Below are 21,847 nucleotides of genomic sequence, written 5' to 3' on the forward strand. Positions count from 1 at the left end.
CTCTTCGTTTTGTATTTCTTCCTCATGGTCTAACTCCACTATCCGTCTTTTCAGTTTTTTGGTCCTTGAATCCATGAAAAATCTTCCTGAAAGAATAGGAATATGTTTTAAAAGAAAGTTAACAAAATGATTGAGGACTTTCTGAGAGACTTAGAGAATAGGAATGTTTTGGGAGGACATTGAATAGTTGACATATATTTCGGCCTAGAGGGTTTATAAGACTTTGTTGAAGAGTAGATCAATTAAAATTTGTTTTGAACAATGAACATAAGAACATAAAATAGTTATACCATATAAAATAGTTATATCACACAACAATAGGATAGTAAATGCGTCTTAATTGGGTGACACTTTTGAGCCAACGGTTGGCCTAGCAAATTTGAAGGAAATATATGTCTTTTAAAACCAATCTATTATCCCTCACAATCTCCATAGATATATAGAAAGGGCATAAAAGTCTACAAAGTTGTAAAAAAGGGATACAATCTTTAGGGGGGGGGGGAGAATAACATGAGAAAAGAACAAGGTCCCATGCAAGGGATAAAAATAGAAAACACTAGTGTCTAGATGATCCTTCATTTACCTTTGCCTCTTAGCTTTGTCCACTTTATGCTATATGTGATACCTGCTGATGATCAGGTGGCTCCAGCATAAATGTGCTTTATTTCCTGTAACGCCCCCAAAATGGGTCCCGGGACTTCACACGATGATTAGGGCTATAAGTAGCCCCAAGCCAACCCTTTGAGCCTATCACTTCTCGTAATAACTTATTCAAGAAGAAATATACAAAACACTGGCACTGTCATATCAAATAAAAGACAATACGAAGGTAATACTCGATCCAAACGATCACAATACTAGAAATCTCAACACAACCACGATCTGATAACTAGTCTGACAAGGCCTCTACTACTCCACGAACTAGAGAGCCGTTGGGACTGGTCCCAAACAGACTCAAACTGAACTGAAAGTAATGACATAAACACTAACGTATTGAAATATCTGAAGATAGGCCCTCGAACTATGAGGACTCACCACTGGAGAAATGTAGACACAGGTACTCGAGAATCACTGAGGAGACTGGGACTGAGCACCTGAACCTATATTATAAGACAATGTAGCACATAGCCGTATATGTGGATCAACACTTGGGAATGTACTGAGTATAAAGACATATGTGCATTTACATAAAACAATATCAATACTCTTTAATCAAATCATGTATGCAAATGGGAATGACTCACATGGCTTGAATAAGTCTAAAATGTAAAGCACATAAATCATGTAGAAATGAAGCATGTAACACAAATCTCGTGAGTCATTATACTTTGGATTTAAAATCTATACTCTTCTCTTATTCTCATTACTCATAGGCTAAAGGAAACTTTAAACAATACTTTCAACTCATGCATATAATTCATGGGGAGTAAAGCTTCTTTATTTCTCAAGAACTTATAACTCTTTTGAACTCAAACACTTGAAACTCGGAATCATATAACTTTGGTTTGAAAGTCGGTGATCAAATCGTATTAGTAGAGAAAACTACTTCCTTCTTTGGAATATACTCAAAGCAGTTCATTCATTTTAGAAAATATCTCATCCCAAAGCTTTAGGGAAAATATTTTATCTCAATGGAAAATACTTTAGTTTAGGGAGGTTCTCTTAACCGACATAAATCATGCAAGCTACATGGAATCCAACGTTTTGTCCTCCTAAGGAAGAAACCTCACGTTGACGAGAGACATCATACTCTTGCCAAGGAGTATAACCTCAACTCAGTGATCACTTATCCCAGCCTCGGGCCTAATCATCTCGGCCTTAGGCCCAAAATCTCAAACCTACGATGGCACGTAGTTTTGGGGTAAGAAACCGTAGTAACTTATCCAACTCAGTGCTAAATACTACTCCCTTTAGTTTATATTGCTCATCTCATGGAAATTCACTTTTAAAATAATCTCCTGGTTCACAAAAACCCAATAATCAAATCTGTAATCTCATGTAGTGAAGTGGATTTCGAAGCTCTAAGACCATTAAGTCAAAACATTTCTCAAAAATATCTGAATACTCAAATCATGGGTGCTTATAGCACAAAAGTTCATAAAATTACAAGTCTCAAGTAGGGCTTAGTGACACATAATTCAATCTCAAGTTAAAACTTATCAAAATGCATATTAGATAGCATATAGATTCATAAATCATATAGAAATCTGGAATTTACAGCAATTTAGCTCATAATCTCAACATACTCATATACTTCAATATCTCAAACATTTCAAATATTAACTTCTCAAGGATTAAAATCATGGGGTGTGGACCCAGCTGCAATTTCTCAAGAAAACATGTAAAAATTATCCCATTAGACTCTCAATTCATGGGAAACATTAAAAGGTTGCAACCAATAATAATGGGTGAAAACCCCCAATTCAATTTCATGTGAAATCTCATAAATTGCAGAAAATTAGAGCTTAAATAAGCCTTTAACACAAGGGTGATAGGATTAACCTTGTTCAAAATCCCACATACCTTGAATTAGAAGCTTTGGATGAACTCTCACTTTTAGGACTCTATTCGTACTCTTGAATGAGGGTTCTTGATGCCCTTGACTTGGGAACCTTGAATCTTGACTCAATTTAGAAAATCTATGGTGGATTCTTGAGATTCTTGGAAGAGGTTTTGGATACCTCGGGTTTTTGTTGAGAGAAAACGTGAGAAAAACCTCATAGAATGCTTGTAAATGACTCTAATTTTGTGTTTGTACGGTTTAAGAGGCTTGGAAAAAAATTCCAAAGTGCCCTTTTCAACTTCTGTGCGAAGCTGAAAATTAAACTGGGAACCCAATTTTATAGGCCATCATGGCGCGTCACTATCGTGGTGGCTCACTAAAAATTGAAAAATGGGAATCTGGGAGTCACCACGATGCAGAGCCATCACGTTGTCCCACTGGTTGGGACATGGAACTTCAGCGCAACGGATCACAATCACGCTAGGCCACTAGAATTTGACTATTGAGAAATTGGGATCCTCCGCGATGCACCACTATCACAGAGTTCCACTGAAATTTGACAATTTTCAAATACACCCTCTCCGCGACGTACCAAGCACTAAAATGACACTATTTTATAACTAGGACTTAAATTAGCCATAACTTCTTACCCGGACATCGGATTTGGACGAATCTTATATCGACGGAAAGCTTATCAAATTTCCCATATGATAAAAAGTTGAAATTAGGGAGATTCTATATGGTTAAACTAATACTCACTTAGGAAGTCACTCCTTAACCTTTTCGAGAAGAAATTAAGCTTAGAAAAAAATTAAGGTATTACAATATCTCCCCCTTGGAAACATTTGTCCACGAATATCGCTAGTCAAGCTAAGAGCACGGAGGAAATTGAGTACGTAAATATTGTAGAACTCGTTAAACTGACTCTATGTCTTTCTAAACTCTTGAATACTTTAGAGAATGCATAAACATAAAAGGGGTAGATGCATAGCTGAAACTTTAGATTAGAAGAGCTGGATTAAGGAAGAATATTACCTTCGGCTTGATCTAAACTCGCGGAAAAGAGGTGTGGGTACTTGGCTCCCATGTCTGCTTCTGCCTCCCAAGTAGCACCCTCAACTGACTGGTTTCTCCATAAAACTCTGACCAAGGGAACTTCTTTGCTCCTTAGTCCACGGATTTGAAAATCTAGAATCTCAATAGGAATCTCATCAAATAAAAGACTGTTCTGAATATTAGCACTCTCTGAAGGATCTACTACAACGGAATCACCCATATGTTTTTTAAGCATGAAGACATGAAAAATAAGATGAATGGATGACAACTCTGTGGGTAACTCAATTTCATAGGCTACTTTACCAACACGAATCAAGACTCTATAGTGGCTAACATAACGGGGGCTAAGCTTCCCCTTTCTACCAAACCTCTTCACCCTTTTCATGGATGAAATATTCAAGTACACCAAATCACCCACCTCAAACTTAAGATCCCCTTTCCTCACATCGTCATATGACTTTTGACGACTCTGAGCTGTCTTCAATGTTTTCTAATCAACTTCACTTCTCCATAGCCTCAAATACTGCATCAGGTCCAACCAAAGCAGCTTCACCCACTTTAAACCAACCTATGGGTGATCTATATCTCCTACTATATAAAGCCTTAAATGGTGCTATCTCGATGCTAGCATGGTAACTATTGTTATATGCAAACTCGATCAGTGGCAAATGCTTATCCCAACTACCTTTGAAATCTAAAGTATATGTCGTCAACATATCCTTCCAAGTTTGGATGGTCCTCTCAGCCTGACCATCAGTCTGCGAATGAAGTGCTGAACTCAAATGAACTTGCCAAGACCTCTCTGGAAAGCTCTCCAAAATTGAGAAGTGAACTGAGTACCCCTATCCGAAATGATAGACAAGGGGACTCTATGCAACCTGGCCAACTCCCGAATATATAATATAGCATAATCCTCATCTGTATAAGATGTATGCACAGCTAGGAAATGTGCTGATTAGTCAATATGTCTATAACAACCCAAATAGAATCATGATGACATCGCGAAAGAGGTAAATCAGTCATAAAATCCATAGTCACCTCTTCACACTTCCAAGTGGGAATACCAAACTCTTGCATCATACCACCAGGTCTTTGGTGCTTTATCTTAACCTGTTGGCATATTGGACACTTTTTTATAAAACCAGCTATATCCTTCTTCATACTACTCCACCAATGGATTTCCCGCAAGTCGCGGTACATCTTTGTAGTGCCAGAATGAATAAAATATCCTGTGCCATGCGCTTCAACCATAATTCTCTTCCTTAGATCATCAACACAAGGAACACACAATCTACCCTGCAATCTCAACACACTATCTCCCCCTTGGGAGAAGACCTCAACATTTTTGTCCTTAACTGACTCCTTCAATCTGACCAAACTAGGATCTCTATCTTGCTTCTCCTTCACTTCCAAAACTAAAGAGGATTCAGAACTATTTTTCACCAAAGTACTTCCCTCAGATGAATCAAGAAACCTAACACCTAATCTATCCATACAATGCACATTATGAGCTAACTCTTTCTTACCTTCCTCTACATGAGAAACACTACCCATAGACAATTTGCTGAGGGCATTCACCACTACATTGGCCTTGCTTGGGTGATACAACACACTCATATCATAGTCTTTTAACAACTCTAACCTTCTCCTCTGCCTAGGATTCAACTTCCTCTGAGTAAACACATACTGCAGGCTCTTATGATCGGTAAACACATCAACATGAACACCATAAAGATAGTGTCTCCAAATTTTCAAAGCAAAGATTACAACAGCTAACTCAAGATCATGGGTCAGGTAATTCTTCTCATGTGACTTTAACTGTCTAGAGGCATAGGCTATAACCTTACCTCTTTGCATCAACAAACAACCCAAACAAATTCTAGAGGCATCATAATGCACCATAAAACCATCAGTACCATCAGGCAAAGTCAACACAGGGGCTAAAGTTAGTCGAGTCTTCAATTCCTGAAAACTCTTCTCACAGGAATCTGACCACTGGAGCTTAACTTTCTCTTGGGTCAAATGGGTCATGGGAGACGCAATAGAGGAGAAACCTTCAATAAAACGGCGGTAGTAGCCCGCTATACCTATGAAACTTCTAATATCAGAGGGAGAGATAGGTCTAGGATAATTTCTTATAGCTTCTATCTTTTGGGGATCAAATCTAATACCTTCGGCCGAAACAATATAACCCAGAAAGGCTACAGACCTTAGCCAAAATTCCTACTTACTAAATTTGGTGAACAACTGGTGACCTCTAAGAGTTTGCAAGATAATTCTAAGGTGATTTGCATGATCATGCTAACTACGGGAGTAGACAAGGATGTCATCTATGAATACTATGACAAACATATCAAGATATTGCTTGAACATTCGATCCATGAGGTCTATAAAAGTTGTTGGGCCATTAGTTAGCCCGAAAGACATGCCTAGAAACTCAAAGTGACCATAGCGGGTTCGGAAGGCTGTCTTTGGAATATCACATTCCCTCACTTTAAGTTGATGATAACTGGATCTAAGGTCTATCTTGGAGAAATAACTTACACTTTATAACTGATCAAAAAGGTCATCAATTCTCAAAAGAGGATACTTATTTTGACTGTGACCTTGTTAAGCTAATGATAGTTAATGCACATACGCAAACAACCATCTTTCTTCTGCACGAATAGAATAGGTGTTCCTTAATAAGAAATACTGGGCTTTATGAAACCTTTGTCTAAAAGATCCTTGAGTTGCTCTTTCAACTCCTTAAGCTCAGCAGGTACCATATGGTATGACAGAATACAAATGGGATGAGTGTCAGGAAGAAGGTCAATCCCAAACTCTATCTCTCTATCGGGAGGTACCCCTGGGAGATCTTTAACAATATTTGGAAACTCATTAACCATATTGACTGACTAAATAGTTAAAGCCTCGGACTTAGTGTGTTTGACTCTACCTAGGTGATAGATGCAACCCGTGGATATTGGTTTTTTAGCTTTGAGACAGGAGATAAAATGACTCTTGGGAGATACCGAACTCCCGGACCACTCAAAAACTGGATCATAAGGGAAATAAAACTTGACCACATGGGCACAATAGTCTATAGATGCATAACAAAAATGAAGCCAATCCATACCCAAAATAAGGTCAAAATCCACCATGTCTAACTCTATAAAATCAGCAAGTATGACTCCATAAAAAAAAGTAACAGGATAATCTCTAACACTTGTCTAGTAATAATTGACTTCCCTACTGGTGTGGAGACTAGGAAAGGCTCAAGAATCTTTTCGGGACTCATTTTAAAATTCACAGCCACAAGTGGGGTCACATAGGAGAGACTTGACTTGGGGTCCAACAACACATAAATATCAAAGAAAAAGATGCGGAGCATACTAGTAACAACATCGGGAGAGTCTTCCTACTCCTAATAGGATAGTAAAACATAGAATCTATTCTGGTGTTGATCACCAATAGTGCTAGATGAAGTACCCTGAACAGGGGTGGGACGAGGGACAGGAGCTGGTGTACTAGTAGTCTGTGCTTGAGGTTGGGTATCTTTGGTTCCCTGCCTATCATGCGGATAATCTCTAAGTCTGTCGCCCCCTCAAATCAGCAAAAAACTCACTAGGATGATCCCTACCATACTTAGTACAAGGATGATAACGGGGCCTATTACGAACATTGTTCTGCAACCTATACATAAAAAACCTAATCCCCTGCTCCTACCTGCCTCTAGGCTCGGGAGCACTAGATGATGAAGGTGCTGAAATAGATGGACGTCTATGAAATTAAGGGCAGTTCCCTCCATGGAACCTAGGCTGACTATACTCATGCTGCTCAGATCTAGTCTTATTATTACCCCTTACTCTCTCTCTCTTTTATCTTGTCTGCCTTTATCTACTGTGCATGCGTTATCAACCTAGACAGATCCATATCCTTATGCAGCATCGCAGTCCTACACTCTTTTATCACCAAACTAGAAACACCTATCACGAACTTGCTCATACTAGCTCGGGTGTCAGAAATCAAATCAGGAGCATACTTGGACAACTGGTTGAACTTCAAGCAGTACTCCTTAACAGTTATGGAGCCCTGCCTTAAGTTCATAAACTCCTCAATCTTTGCTTCCCTCATCTCAAAAGGAAAAAACTTGTCCAAGAATACATCTTGGAACACCTGCCAAGTCATAGGAGCAACATCCTCACCTCTACCCTTCCTCCACGATACAAACCAATCATAAGCTATGTCCTTCAACCTGTAAGACGCCAACTCAACACTTTATTCCTCAGAAACGTACATCACCTATGTGATCTTTCTCACCTTCTCAAGGTACAACTGTGGGTCCTCACTTGCCTTGGACCCATACCTCTGGCGGATTTATCCATATAAAATCATGAATCCTAGAAGTAGCTACATCACCTCCCTGCTGATTGCAACTGGGGCCTGGTTATTGTCCCAAATATTAGTGGTAACTTCTTGGGCTAACGCCTGAAAGGCCGCCCGAAACTCAGCATGAGACACTGTCTCATTCAAGGGATCAATGGGCTGGAGTTGCTCACTATCATTTCTATGGGCATCCTCTCTTCGGAGAGGTATTTTTTAAAATAGGAGAGCATGAATTATTAGATGAGAGGGAAACTGCAGTCACAATGAAATCTAAAAGAAAAAAATAACTTTTTTCTAAAATGTCTTGCAGCCTCTTGCTCATAGATGTGGTGCACTACACAATGATGATCAAGACTTTACTCAATGCGGCTTGTCAGAGTCCCTAAGACTCCTTTAAAACCTTTGTCTCTGATACTAAGTTTGTAACGCCCCAAAAATGGGTCCTGGGATGTCACACGGTGCTTAGGGATACATGTAGCCCCAAGCCAACCCTTTGAGCCAATCACTTCTCATAATAACTCATTCAAGAAGAAATATACAAAACAGTGGCACTGTCATATCAAATAAAATAAAATACGAAGGTAAAACTCGATCCAAACAACCACAATACTGGAAATCTCAACACAACCATAGTCTGATAACTAGTCTGACAAGGCCTCTACTACTCCATGAACTAGAGAGCCATTGGGATAGGTCTCCAACTGACTCAAACTGAACTTAAAGTAATGACATAAACACTCAAGTACTGAAATATCTGAAGATAGGCCCTCAAACCATGAGGACTCACCATTGGAGAAATATAGACAAAGGTACTCGAGAATCACTGACGAGATTGGGACTGAGCACCTGAACCTACATTATAAGACAATGTAGCACATAAACATATATGTGGATCAACACTTGGGAATGTACTGAGTATATAGACGTGTATGCATTTATATAAAACAATATCAATACTCTTTAATCAAACCATGTATGCAAATGGGAATGACTCACATGGCTTGAATAATTTTAAGATGTAAAGCTCATAAATTATGTAGAAATGAAGCATGTAGCACAAATCTCGTGAGTCATTATACTTTGTCTTTAATATCTATACTCTTCTCTTATTCTCATTACTCATAGGCTAAAGGAAACTTTAAACAATACTTTTAACTCATGCATATAACTCATGGGGAGAAAAACTTCTTTAATTCTCAAGAACATATAACTCTTTTGAACTCAAACACTTGGAACTCAGAATCATATAACTTTGGTTTGAGAATCGGTGATCAACTCATATTAGTTGAGAAAACTACTTCCTTCTTTGGAAAATACTCAAAGCAGTTCATTCATTTTAGAAAATATCTCATCCTAATGATTTAGGGAAAATATTCTATCTCAATGGAAACTACTTTTGTTTAGGAAGTTTCTCTTAACCGACATAAAGCATGTGAGCTACATGGATTCCAACGTCTTGTCCTCCTAAGGAAGAAAACTCATATTGGGGAGAGGCATCATTCTCTTGCCAAGGAGTATAACCTTAACTCAGTGATCACTTATCTTGGCCTCGGGTCCAATCATCTCGGCCTTAGGCCCAAAATCTTAAACCTACGATGGCACATAGTTCTAGGGTAAGAAACCGTAGTAACTTACCCAATTCGGTACTAAATACTACTCCCTTTAGTTTATCTCGCTCATCTTATGGAAATTCACTTTCAAAATAATCTCATGGTTCATAAGAACCCAATAATCAAATCTGTAATTTTATGTAGTGAAGTGGATTTCAAAGCTCTATGACCATTAGGTCAAAACATTTCTCAAAAATCTTTGAATACTTAAATCATGGGTGCTTATGGCATAAAAGTTCATAAAATTACAAGTCTCAAGTAAGGTTTAATGACCCATAATTCAATCTCAAGTTAAAACTCATCAAAATTCTTATTAGATAGCATATAGATTCATAAATCATATAGAAATCTAGAATTTACATCAATTTAGCTCATAATCTTAACATACTCATATACTTCAATATCTCAAACATTTCAACTATTAACTTCTCAAGGATTAAAATCATGGGGTATAGACCTAGCTGTAATTTCTCAAGAAAATAAGTAAAAATCATACCATTAGACTCTCAATTCATGGGAAACATCAAAATATTGCAATCAATAAAAATGGGTGAAAAACCCCAATTTAATTTCATGTGAAATCTCATAAATTGAAGAAAATTATAGTTTAAATAAGCCTTTGGGCACAAGGGTGAAAGGATTACCCCTGTTCAAAACCCCATATACCTTGAATTAGAAGCTTTGGATGAATTATCGCTTTTGGGACTCTATTCGTACTCTTGAGTGATGGTTCTTGAAGCCCTTAACTTGGGAACCTTGAATCTTGACTCAATTTAGAAAATCTATGGTGGATTCTTGAGATTCTTGGAAGAAGTTTTGGATACTTAGGGTTTTTGTTGAGAGAAAACTTGAGAAAAACCTCATAAAATGCTTGTAAATGACTCTAATTTGGTGTTTATACGGTTTAAAAGGCTTGGAAAAAAGTCCAAAGAGCCCTTTTTAACTTCTGTGTAAAGCTAGAAAAATTAAACTGGTAACCCAATTTTATGGGCCACTGCGATGCGCCACTATCGCGGTGGCTCACTGGAAATTGATAAATGGGAATTTGGGAGTCACCGCTACGCGGAGCCATCGCATTGTCCCACTGGTTGGAACCTGGAACTTTAGCTTGACGCGTCACAATCACGCTAGGCCATTGAAATTTGACGATTGAGAAATTGAGGTCCTCCGCGACGCACTACTATCACAGAGTTCCACTGGAATTTGACAATTGTCAAATAGACCCTCTCTGCAATGCGCCAAGCACTAAAATAGCACTATTTTACAACTAGGACTTAAATTATCCATAACTTCTAACCCTGTCATCGAATTTGAGCGAATCTTCTATCGAAAAAACTTAGGAAGTCACTCCTTAACCTTCTCGAGGAGAAATTAAGCTTAGGAAAAATTTAGGGTATTATATTTTCGCAGGTTATTCTCCCTATGCTATCAATTTGTGAAACCATGCAATCATAAAACTTAAGCAAACACTGTCTAGCATCATCAACCTTTTGCCTGGCTTGATTTAACTCTTTTCTCAGCTAATATATGATTGAGGCATCCTCCATATGCATCTGTTGATGTGCAATCTCACTTTGTTGGAATTCATCCTGAAGCCTGTAGAGTCGAATCTGATGTTCTGATTCTATATCAATAATTTATGTGGGTACATTCGGACCTAGGATCAATGTTGGCAAGATTCTTCTTCGACTACGTTTTGTAAGTATCACTAACCACAAGTTCATACCCAATACGAAAAGAGATTTCCTTAGTAATTCTTCTTCTCCACCTTTTTACCATGTAGTATTTGAGTGGGGTCTTGCCTTCTCCATACTCGGTGATGAATTTAACCATAGACGCAGTTTGTGGTGTTTCCTGCTTGATCTTGAATTGCCTAAGGACTCTGTCAGGATTATAAGGACAATTTTCTTTGAGATTGGGAAACACTAGAAAGGGTCGTTTGTCCCCTCGAGTAATGTACTTCCTTGGACGAAGATATCTAATAGACCACTGGACATTGTCATCTCTCAATTACCCAAAAACCTTAAACCAAAATTTAGGAGATGTTTTTCTCTTGAACCTGTACGGAGATAACCGAATATCATGTAAGGATAAAAGATCTACCCTTGTTCGAGGATCTGGCCTCTCTACTCTAGGATTTTTCAGAAAGTGTTTCATCATTCATCATTGCAAGATAAGATTGCAACCTTGAAAGAAACGATGCTTAGCTTGACACTTCCCCAAAGCCTGATATATTTCAGCATCGATCATGGGAGTTAAAGTGTGGAATACTTTAGTGGTTTTGTAATCCACTCCATAGAAAAGGATATATGTCACCATAACGATATTTCAATGAATGATGTTATTTTATCCCTATGGGAACTCCATAGTTCCAAGTATGTTTTCTGCGAAAGCAAATGCTTTTTTCTCCTTCCACTTTAAATCTGATGCGAAATTATGCCCAAATTTCAAAAGCATTAAATCTTTCAAATCAATGGTATAGCTTGTGCAAAGGTATGTTTGCTTCGTCATGTTCTCCCTCCAGATATCATCTTCGATTCAAAAGGCATCTTTGATCTTTTGATGGTTCCATATGAGTAGGACTAAAATACTTTTATCAGGCACACTCCTATATTTGATGCATATGTCGATGCTTTCATAACAAGTTACCATTTCTTAGATAGTGGGAGTCAATTAAACCTCTCCAAAGCAAAATACTATGTTCTTATTATCCCAAAAATTTATCAGCACTTAAATCATTTCCGGCCAAGTATCCATCTTTGTTACCGAAGGTAAGTGCCTAATATGTGTCCTAACAATTTTTTTATCTTTCATACTAATGTGAGTCCACCAATCTTTAAGGCAGTCAGGGGGTTTGGTAACCATATTGAACTTTTTGAAAGGGATTGGTTGAGCCATTCCTACATAGAAACAAACAAAGTAAGTCTTCCCCTACCTCAAAGGAAAATGGATTAGATTAACTAACATATACTCCTTCAACATATAAGTATGATTCGTCTGTGATTGACTCATGGTTAATAGACGTAAGACAGGTTTTTTAATGGGCCCAATACCCCCCTTAGATATTGGTTTATCCTAGACTCATGCCTAAAATGAGTTTGTGTTTCACTCTATCCTAGGTATCTAGAGTGGGCTTTGACAGGTTCCTAAGTGGATAACTTAGGTTTGAAGATATGGACACTATCAGATGCCTAAAGTACCAATAAACTGTCATATTTTCAACATTTTATTTAGAATTAATAAATAGGGTCCGCAACAACCACGAAACTCCACGAAACTCCAAACAGTTTATATATTTTGAATAAAGAAGTATGCCATGAATGGCACAGTTAAAATTTTACAAAAATTTAAACACATAAGCAATCAAACAGTTTAAATATTACAAACACAAATAGTTAGTCAAAAAAGTCAGTTCACATATTTGGTTAGAAGTTCACATATTTGGTTAGAACCTAGCAATTCCCCAGCAGAGACCATTTTTGTTTTATCCCCTTACGAATTTTATTTTAAAGAAAATAGTTTTGACCTTTTTTTAACTATTTCAAAAATTCAAGAAAATTTTGAAATAATTTTTCAAAGAATTTACAAAGTCGCCACTTGATTTTTATAGAACAATATCAAGAAAAAAAGAAACTTAAAGAAATTTCAAAGATTCAAAAAGAGAAATAAATCTCCAAAATTAGAGAAACTGCATAAGAGTTCAATTAACGCCCTAAGAAGGTTTTAACGGTACTTAGGAGCGTCCGTTTTAAAACGGTTCACCAAAATATCCTTTTTTTTTACTAACTTAAAAGGGCGACTAACTTTGCAAAAGGGTTGATTTTATAAAATTATTTATTTAAATATTTAAAATTGACATTTGTTTATTCAAATAAAAAATAATCTACTTGAATTAGAAAAGGTCACAACATGTTCTACTTAATCCGATATTAATTTTGAGAAAAATTATGAAATATTTCGCTTAATTTGAGAAACATTATGAAATATCATTCTTGAGACAATATTTTACTTAATTCATAATTAATCACGAAAAGTTAAAATTTGAGAAAAAATCGAGATATATTCTAACTAAGAAAATTCTACTTATTTCATAATTATTTCTAAAAAAAAATTATGCAATATTATTTCTACTTGAATTAAGAAAAAACCTATTTAAACTAGGTGGCACACTTGGATTTAAGAAGAAAATAAGTTTGTCTTCTAGGGTAAAAGAGGATCATATAATTATTTTTTCTATTGCTATTGTCATCATTATTATTATTTTTATTAAATATAAAAGCGGGTCAATTTTGTTATAAATAACACCTTTAAAAAGGCTAAGGAAATATCGTATTAAAAATATCTTATCAATTATGAAAAATTAGAATATACAAGAAAATTATAATTATTTTTTTTAAAAAAGGAAATTGCTATCCAAGTAGACTTTTAGTTACATGAACAAAACCAATGCCATTTTTGAAATAAAGTACTTAATTTTTAAACACATAGTTTTAGGAAGAAAAAATTGAAAGAACCACTCTAATTCATTTAAATGAAAGGAATTAAGTGAGAAAATTGTGTTAATATCAAAATCAAGATAAAATAAAATGACCACATCTTAGAGAATCATTTAGATTAATTAAAGTAAAATTGAACAATTACAATCAACATGAACAAACACAAGAAAAGAAGATAAAGTTGAGATTTTGGGCCCCTATTGGCCCATTAGCTAAAATACGATGGACTTCTATCCTATTTCCTCTAAGAAAGAGGTTAGCCAAATATGAAAAAAAATTATATTTTTTTCTTTCAGGAAAAGTAAAAGTAATTATAGTAACTTTTATTTTCCTTCTAAGAAAAATAAAAATTAAATATAGTAAAAAAATCAGGGAAAAAACCCTAACAATTTTATCATCTTTTAAACAGAGAAACATATTCGTAAAATTCGAATTTGAATTATAACCTCCTGATTTAGATTGAGTTTTGGAATTGAAGAGACACAATCTTGATTCAAAAGTCAACAACAATGGCTCTAGGTCTGCAAAATTGCAGATATAAATGGAGAGAGAGAGAGGTTTTTCGTGATTTAAGGGTTGTTGTCGGGTTTAATTATTGGGTTGGGTCGCTGGGGGTCGCTGGGGTTTGTTGGTTGCTGGGCGGGTCAGGTCGATACACCGAGGCTGCCGGGTTATTGTTCGTTGGTTTGAATAAAGCTGTTGTGGCTTAGCGTTGGAATTGTTGGGGGTATCAGGTGTTCACTTGAATTGGGTTGTCGATGTTTAGCTGTTGTTGTTGTTTTCTGTTTGTTGTCGTTGGCTGAGAGTAAAAGGGAAAGGAAAGGCATTTGGTCTAGTGGCTTTTTATGTTGGGCTGAGTGAAGTTGTTATTATTGTCAAAAGGTGAAATGGGTTGGTGAGATGTCAGGCCTGTTTAGAAGGTGTAGTGGGCTGGCACGAGTTAATTGGACTGCTGGTGTACGGGTAAAAGGGAGAAAAATAGGAAGTTGGGCTGGTGGTCCACTTTAAAAAATGCTGATGGTTGAATGGGGTTTTGGGGTTATTTCAAATATATACCCAATTAGATTAGGTTTAGGCTATTACTAAATGGCCTATTGTTAGAGATTTAGTCAATTGTGTTTAAATCATACCCTAGTTGAAAATCAATTAGTCAATTGAATTGCAATTATGGCAATGTTGACTTCAATTAAAGTCAAATTTAATAAAATGACCAAATTGAATGAATATCCGAAAGGAATTAACAAATAATTTAATCTCGAATTTTCTTGGTTAATTAGAATCAGGCAAATATTTTTCAAATTATTTTTTAAATCAAGACTTTGCCCATTTGAATTAATTTTTAACATAACCTCTGATTAAAATTTAATTTTCATAAATAATTATTTAAGTAACAAAATTATATGATTTTGTATATGAAACATGAAAATATATAATCTTTACTTAAAATGATAAAATTACCTAGATAAATACTTTAAAAATATTTTATCCGGATAAAATAAATGTTGTAACTTTATTTAAAATCAAAGAAACTCAAACTTAAATTTAGTTGTGGAGGGCAAAAATTAGGTATTGACAATCACGTCAGCATAAAAGGAGAAAACAATTACATAAAAAGAATGAGTTTGGTGGTAATTGGACCCCCACAACATTTAAAAATATCATTGAAATTTTGAATACAATTTGAGGGAACTTGTGCCTTATCTCAAATTTAGTTCTTAGCCCTTTTTTGCTTTACAAACATTGAACCCCTTTAGGCTTCAACCATGAGCTATAAACTATATGTACAAGTCCTTTAACAAATGTAATACCCCATACTTTTTTCTAGCTAATTTCATCTCAAGAAGGTCTAGTATTAGTTTCTAAATTTAATCATGGTTATTCCATGAGGAATTTTCAAGATTTTCCCTTTATGTTATGTGAAAAATTCAATAAGCTTTTCATCGATAAAAGATTCATCCAAATCAAATAACCGGGTCAGAAGTTATGACTAGTTCAAGTTCCCGTCATAAAACAACACCATATTAGTCAGTGGTACGCTACACCACAAGAGGAAATGATATTTGGAAAATTCCAGTAGGGGTTTACGATTATGGTGCGTCGCTCTAGGCCCAAATTTAGAATTGTCCTTTTCCAGTGTCTCAACACGATTTCCTCCGCGCTGTGCCAAAGTTTCAGGTTGCAAAAGAAGTGGCAATGCGATAGCTCCGCATCGCGCCATCCCTTAATTTCCCAATTTTCAAATTTCAGTGACACGATGCGATAGCACCGCGTCGCGCTAGGGGTCCAATTCGGGAAATTTTTACTGAAATTACAAGACACGTCCAGGGTTAAAAGGGTCAACTTCCCAACCCTATTTAAGCCCTTTAACAAGTGATTCAGCCACTTTTCACCTAAAATACACTCTCTTCTCTCAAGTTTCTCTCAAGAACAAGCTAAGGTTTCTATTGGGGATTCAAATTCAAGAAGGGTTTACTGCCAATCCTCATGAAATCACGAACTATGGTATGCATAGTGTTCGTTCATGGACTCCTTTCGTCCATGAAGCCCAAGAATCCCTTTTCTAAATTCAAGTTTATGGATTTTCTTATGAATTTCATGATTGGGCTGCTCTTGTTCATATTGATAATGAGAAATTGAATTCTACTCTATGTTGGGTGATAAATTCTATGTGGGTTAAATTATTATAGATATAGATTCTTGCAAAGCTATGACTAAACCCTTGAATGATGAAATTAGAATTGAATCATGATGTTTAATTATTGTACAAGGATGTTTACATGTACCATGCCTTCAATATGTTTGATTAAATGCCTAGATGAAGGAAAAGTTCCTAACTAACATGATACCATGAAATCCCCACGTATGTACAAGTTATGCCTATCATATGTTTTCATGAAATACTTTTATAAATATATTATAGATTATGATGTTAGTTATATGTTCAAGTAAGTTATGCTTGGCCAGTTTCCTTTTGATCGAGTCCTGGGGGTACTCATACCTGAAACATTAGCTGTGTGCCTAGAGCCATGTCATATTTTCAGGATACTCTCAGTCAAGCTATGATCCTTAAACTTTAGACAGTCTTATGACTCAGGAAATCTCCATGATCTTATGAACTCAGTCAGTTGTCAGATATCAGTAGTATTTGGTCAGTCAATGGAATTCAGTAACTTAGTCCATGTTCAGTTTAGTAAATCATGTTTAATGTCTATTCAGATGGGAGTAGAAATTAGCACCGAGCGAACTCAAGGATGAGAACTCACCTGTTATATGAGGGTGTGATTCTTAGAAACAATCATTGCATTCCAGAACTATGTAGCCAGCATAGGTTGAGACATCATAGGCTTCTATATGAGGGTAGATGAGGTGGCTTAGCCTGCTATATGAGGGTTCCTACTGTTCTCACTAGAGTTACCTGTTATATTAGGGTCACTCACATATTGTCATTACTAGTGGCGCAGTATTGACACCCTTCCAATCAGGGCATATATTAGACCTCAATTCAGCTATAATGCATTATTTGGGCATGTCGGTTAGATGACTACTTCCCACAGTCTCAGTATCAGTCTTAGTAAAAAAACTCAGATAGTTCTTCAAAATTCAGGACTGTCAGATACAGTTAACTCAGATACAGTATGGAACTCATCTAGTTCCATCAGATTTAGAACTGTCAGATATAGTCACTCATGTTATCAGTTATCAAAATTCAGTCATTAGTCATGTTAGTCATCAGTATACTTATGTTATTGCGATTTCAGATATAGTTACTATGTATGAATGCATGTATTCTCATATTCATATTAGTCAGTTAACCAGTATTGTTAATGCATATGAACCTCATACATTCAGCCTATCTCACATGCATGCCAGTATATTCAAAGTACTAACTCATTTTCGCTATGGTGTCTTATATCATAGGTTCAGAGACATAAGCTCTAGAGTGATAGTAGATTCCAGATATCCACAGACAGAGTTAAAAGTGAGTCATTATCTTTTGAGGACATAATTATTTTCCTGTTAACTCATTAATTATTTTATTAGTTGGAGTTAGTTGGGGACATGTCCCATCAACTCCTTACTCAGACAATTTAGTTAGTTAGAGGCTTTCTAGAATATTATGTTTCAGACTTCAGAATGTTCAGTTTTGTTTTGGGTATTCTATTACCCCACACAGATGTTATATCATTTAGATTATGTTCAGTATTGAACCTTATGGCCTTTTAGTGTATGTTTCTGTATTATTATGTTATAATATGTAGTGTACAGGTACAGATATCATTCATGGGTTAGCTTGTAGTCCTTCAGGGTCATGAGTACCATGTAGCGGTCCAGGTACCAGATTTGGGGCATTTCAAACTTGGTGTTAGATCGTAAGGTTCAATAGAGTCCTAGGAAGTCTGAAAGCCACATCTAGTAGACTCTTGTACATGGGTGAGTTGCGCGCCACATTTATGTACAGAGCTATAAGATGTTTTAAGAATAGTTTCCCCTTTTTAAGTATTCTTGTCGTGCCAATGGGCATTATCTCAAGTCAATCTCTCATTCTAATAGCTTTCTCCCTTTCTTCTATAGAACATGCCTCTTAAAAGAAGAAACAGGAATCAGCCAGCCCCTCAGCCCGAAGAACCTTTGGGCGAACATGTTTCTCATGCAGAGTTTTGAGCTTCATTCATTACTCTTGCTAACTCAGTTACTTCTTAAAATGAATGACCAACTATCATTCCAACCAATTCAGTGGCCAATTCAGTTGCAGCCAGGATTCAGGATTTTACCCGAATGAATCCTTCATCCTTTCTCGAGTCTAAGTCAGATGAGGACCCTCAGGAATTCATAGATCAGATGCAGAAGGTTACAGACATAATGGGGATTACGTCTAGTGAGCGTGATAAAATAGCTGTATATCAATTGCAGGATGTGGCTCATACTTGGTTCAAGAAGTGGAAGTCAAAGAATGCAGATGATGCAGGGTCAGTTGAGTGGGAAGAGTTTGCTTCAACGTTTCTTGATAGATTCTTTCCCCTAGAGCTTAGATAAGATAAGGTTCTACAATTCATTAACCTCAGGTAGGGCAATATTACAGTGAAAGAGTATTCTCTTAAGTTTACTCAATTAGCCAGATATGCCCCTCATGTGGTTGCAGATAGCAGGGCAATGATAAGTAAGTTTATTTCAGGGGTGAATGATAGCATGGTTAATAAGTGTAGATTTGCCATGTTGATTAGTGACATTACTTTAGCTAGGATCATGATTCATGCTCAGTAGATAGAGGAGCATAAGATTAAGATGAGGGAAAAGCAGAATAAGAGAGCGAAGACAAGTAGTTTCAACTCCGCTTAGCCTAAGTCAGAAGGAGGAAACCGTTCTCAGTTTCATCCTAAGTCATAAGTTCCAGCTCCTTCTTTATCCAATGCCCCAGTTCCTAAGTTAAGAGAGGGTAACAAAGATAGAGCACCAGGCTCTATGTCCCAGGGCAGTGTTAGCAGTGACCGCACCTATCCTCTTTGCCAGACTTGTGGCAAGTACCATCAGGGTATTTGCAAAGCTGGCAGTGGTATTTTTTTTGGATTTGGCAAGCCAGGCCACAGAGTCAGAGACTGTCCTCATCCAGGTCCTCAGGGTCAACATAATCGCTCCTCATCTCAGTACGGTCGACTAAATCAGTAGGATGCCACCTCCAGTGCTACTAGTGGGCAACGCCTATCTCTATGCTCTTTAGTCCTAAAAAGATCAGGAAAATTCTCCTGATGTGGTTACTGGTACGTTACATATCTTTCACGTACATATTTACACTTTGCTAGATCCAGGAGCTTCTTTATCTTTTGTCACTCCTTATATAGTAGTCAATTTTGGAGTCAGTCTCAAAATTCTAGTAGAGCCCTTTTCAGTCTCTACCCAGTGGGTAAAACCATCATAGCCCGATAGGTATACAAGAACTTCCCAGTTATGATATATCAGAAAATCACCTCAGCAGACTTAGTTGAATTAGAGATGACTGATTTTGATTGTATTCTCAACAAGGATTGGCTTCATTCCTGCTATGCCACAGTCGACTGCAGAAATAGAATAGTCTAGTTTTAGTTCCCAAATAAACCTATCTTAGAGTAGAAGGGTATTGTATCCGCTTTCAGAGGTCAGCTTGTTTCCTATCTTTGGGCACGGAATATGATATCTAAAGGATATGTCTATCATCTTATTTATATTAAGGATTCCAGTTCTAAAACTCCCAGTCTTGAATCCGTTCCAGTTGTGAATGAATATTCATATGTCTTTCCCAAAGATATTCGAGGAATTCTTCCCGAAAGTGAAATAGACTTTGGCATTGATCTTCTTCCAGACACTCAGCTTATATCCATTTCGCCATATAGAATGGCACCAGCACAACTTAGAAAACTGAAAGAACAGTTGAAGGATCTCTTAGATAAGGGATTCATCAGTCCTAGTATATCCCCGTGGAGCTCTCCAGTATTATTCGTGTGCAAGAAAGACAGTTCTCTCAAAATGTGTATAGACTACCATCAACTTAATAAGGTCATGTTAAGAACAAGTATCCTTTTTCTAGAATCGATGACTTGTTTGACCAACTTCAGGGTGCCAGTTATTTCTCTAAGATAGACCTCAGATCCGGCTATCATCATCTCAGAGTTAGAGAATGTGACATTCCAAAAATAGCTTTCCCTACTCGGTATGGTCATTTTGAATTCTTAGTTATGTCCTTTGGTTTTATCAATGCCCCAACAAATTTTATGGACTTGATGAGCCAAGTGTTTAAGCAGTACTTGAACATGTTCATCATAGTATTCATAGATGATGTTCTGGTCTATTCCCACAGTGAGCGTAATCATGCAGACCATCTTAGAATAGTACTTTAGACTCTTAAAAATCATTAGTTGTTTGCCAAATTCAGTAAGTGTGAATTTTGGCTAAGGTCAGTAGCATTTCTTAGTCATATCATTTTGGGTAATGGCATTAGAGTAGATCTTCAAAAGACCAAAGTGGTAAGAAATTGGCCTCGCCCTGTCTCTCCATCAGATATTAGGAGTTTCTTGGGTTTGGCTGGCTATTACAGATGGTTTGTTAAGAGATTTTCTTCTATTGCATCCCTTATGTCTAGATTGACTTTGAATAAAGTCAAGTTTCAGTGGTCAGATTCTTGTGAGAAGAGTTTTCAGGAGTTGAAGACTCAACTCACCTCAGCTCCAGTTCTATATCTTCCAGATGGTTCAGATGTCTTTGTAGTGTATTGTGATGCATCTAGAATAGGTTTAGGTTGTGTCCTTATACATCATGGTAAGGTCATAGTCTACTCCTTTAGACAACTTAAACCCCATGAGAAGAATTATCCTACTCTTGATCTTGAGTTAGCCGCCGTAGTCTTTGCTTGGAAGATTTGGATGTATTATCTCTACGGAGTTCATGTAGATGTCTTCAAAGATCATAAGATTCTTCAGTATGTGTTTTCTCAGAAAGATCTCAATCTTTTTCAGAGAAGGTGGTTAGATCTCCTGAAAGATTATGACATGAGTGTCCTCTATCATCCGGGAAAGGCTAATGTAGTAGCCGACACTCTCAGTAGACTGTCTATAGGTAGTATTGCTCATGTAGATGACAGTAAGAAGTAGTTAGCTTAGGAAGTACATCATCTTACCAGACTAGGCATTCGCTTAATCGATACAGATGAGGGTGATATATGGGTTAAGAGTAGTTCAGAATCATCTCTAGTTTCTGAGGTGAAATAAAAGCAAGATAGGGATCCCATCCTTCTCAAGTTAAAAGAGTCAGTTCAGGAAAAGAAAGTAGAGGTTTTCTCCCAAGGG

Source organism: Capsicum annuum, chromosome 5 (genome assembly GCF_002878395.1).
Source record: "Capsicum annuum cultivar UCD-10X-F1 chromosome 5, UCD10Xv1.1, whole genome shotgun sequence".
Lineage (NCBI taxonomy): Eukaryota > Viridiplantae > Streptophyta > Magnoliopsida > Solanales > Solanaceae > Capsicum > Capsicum annuum.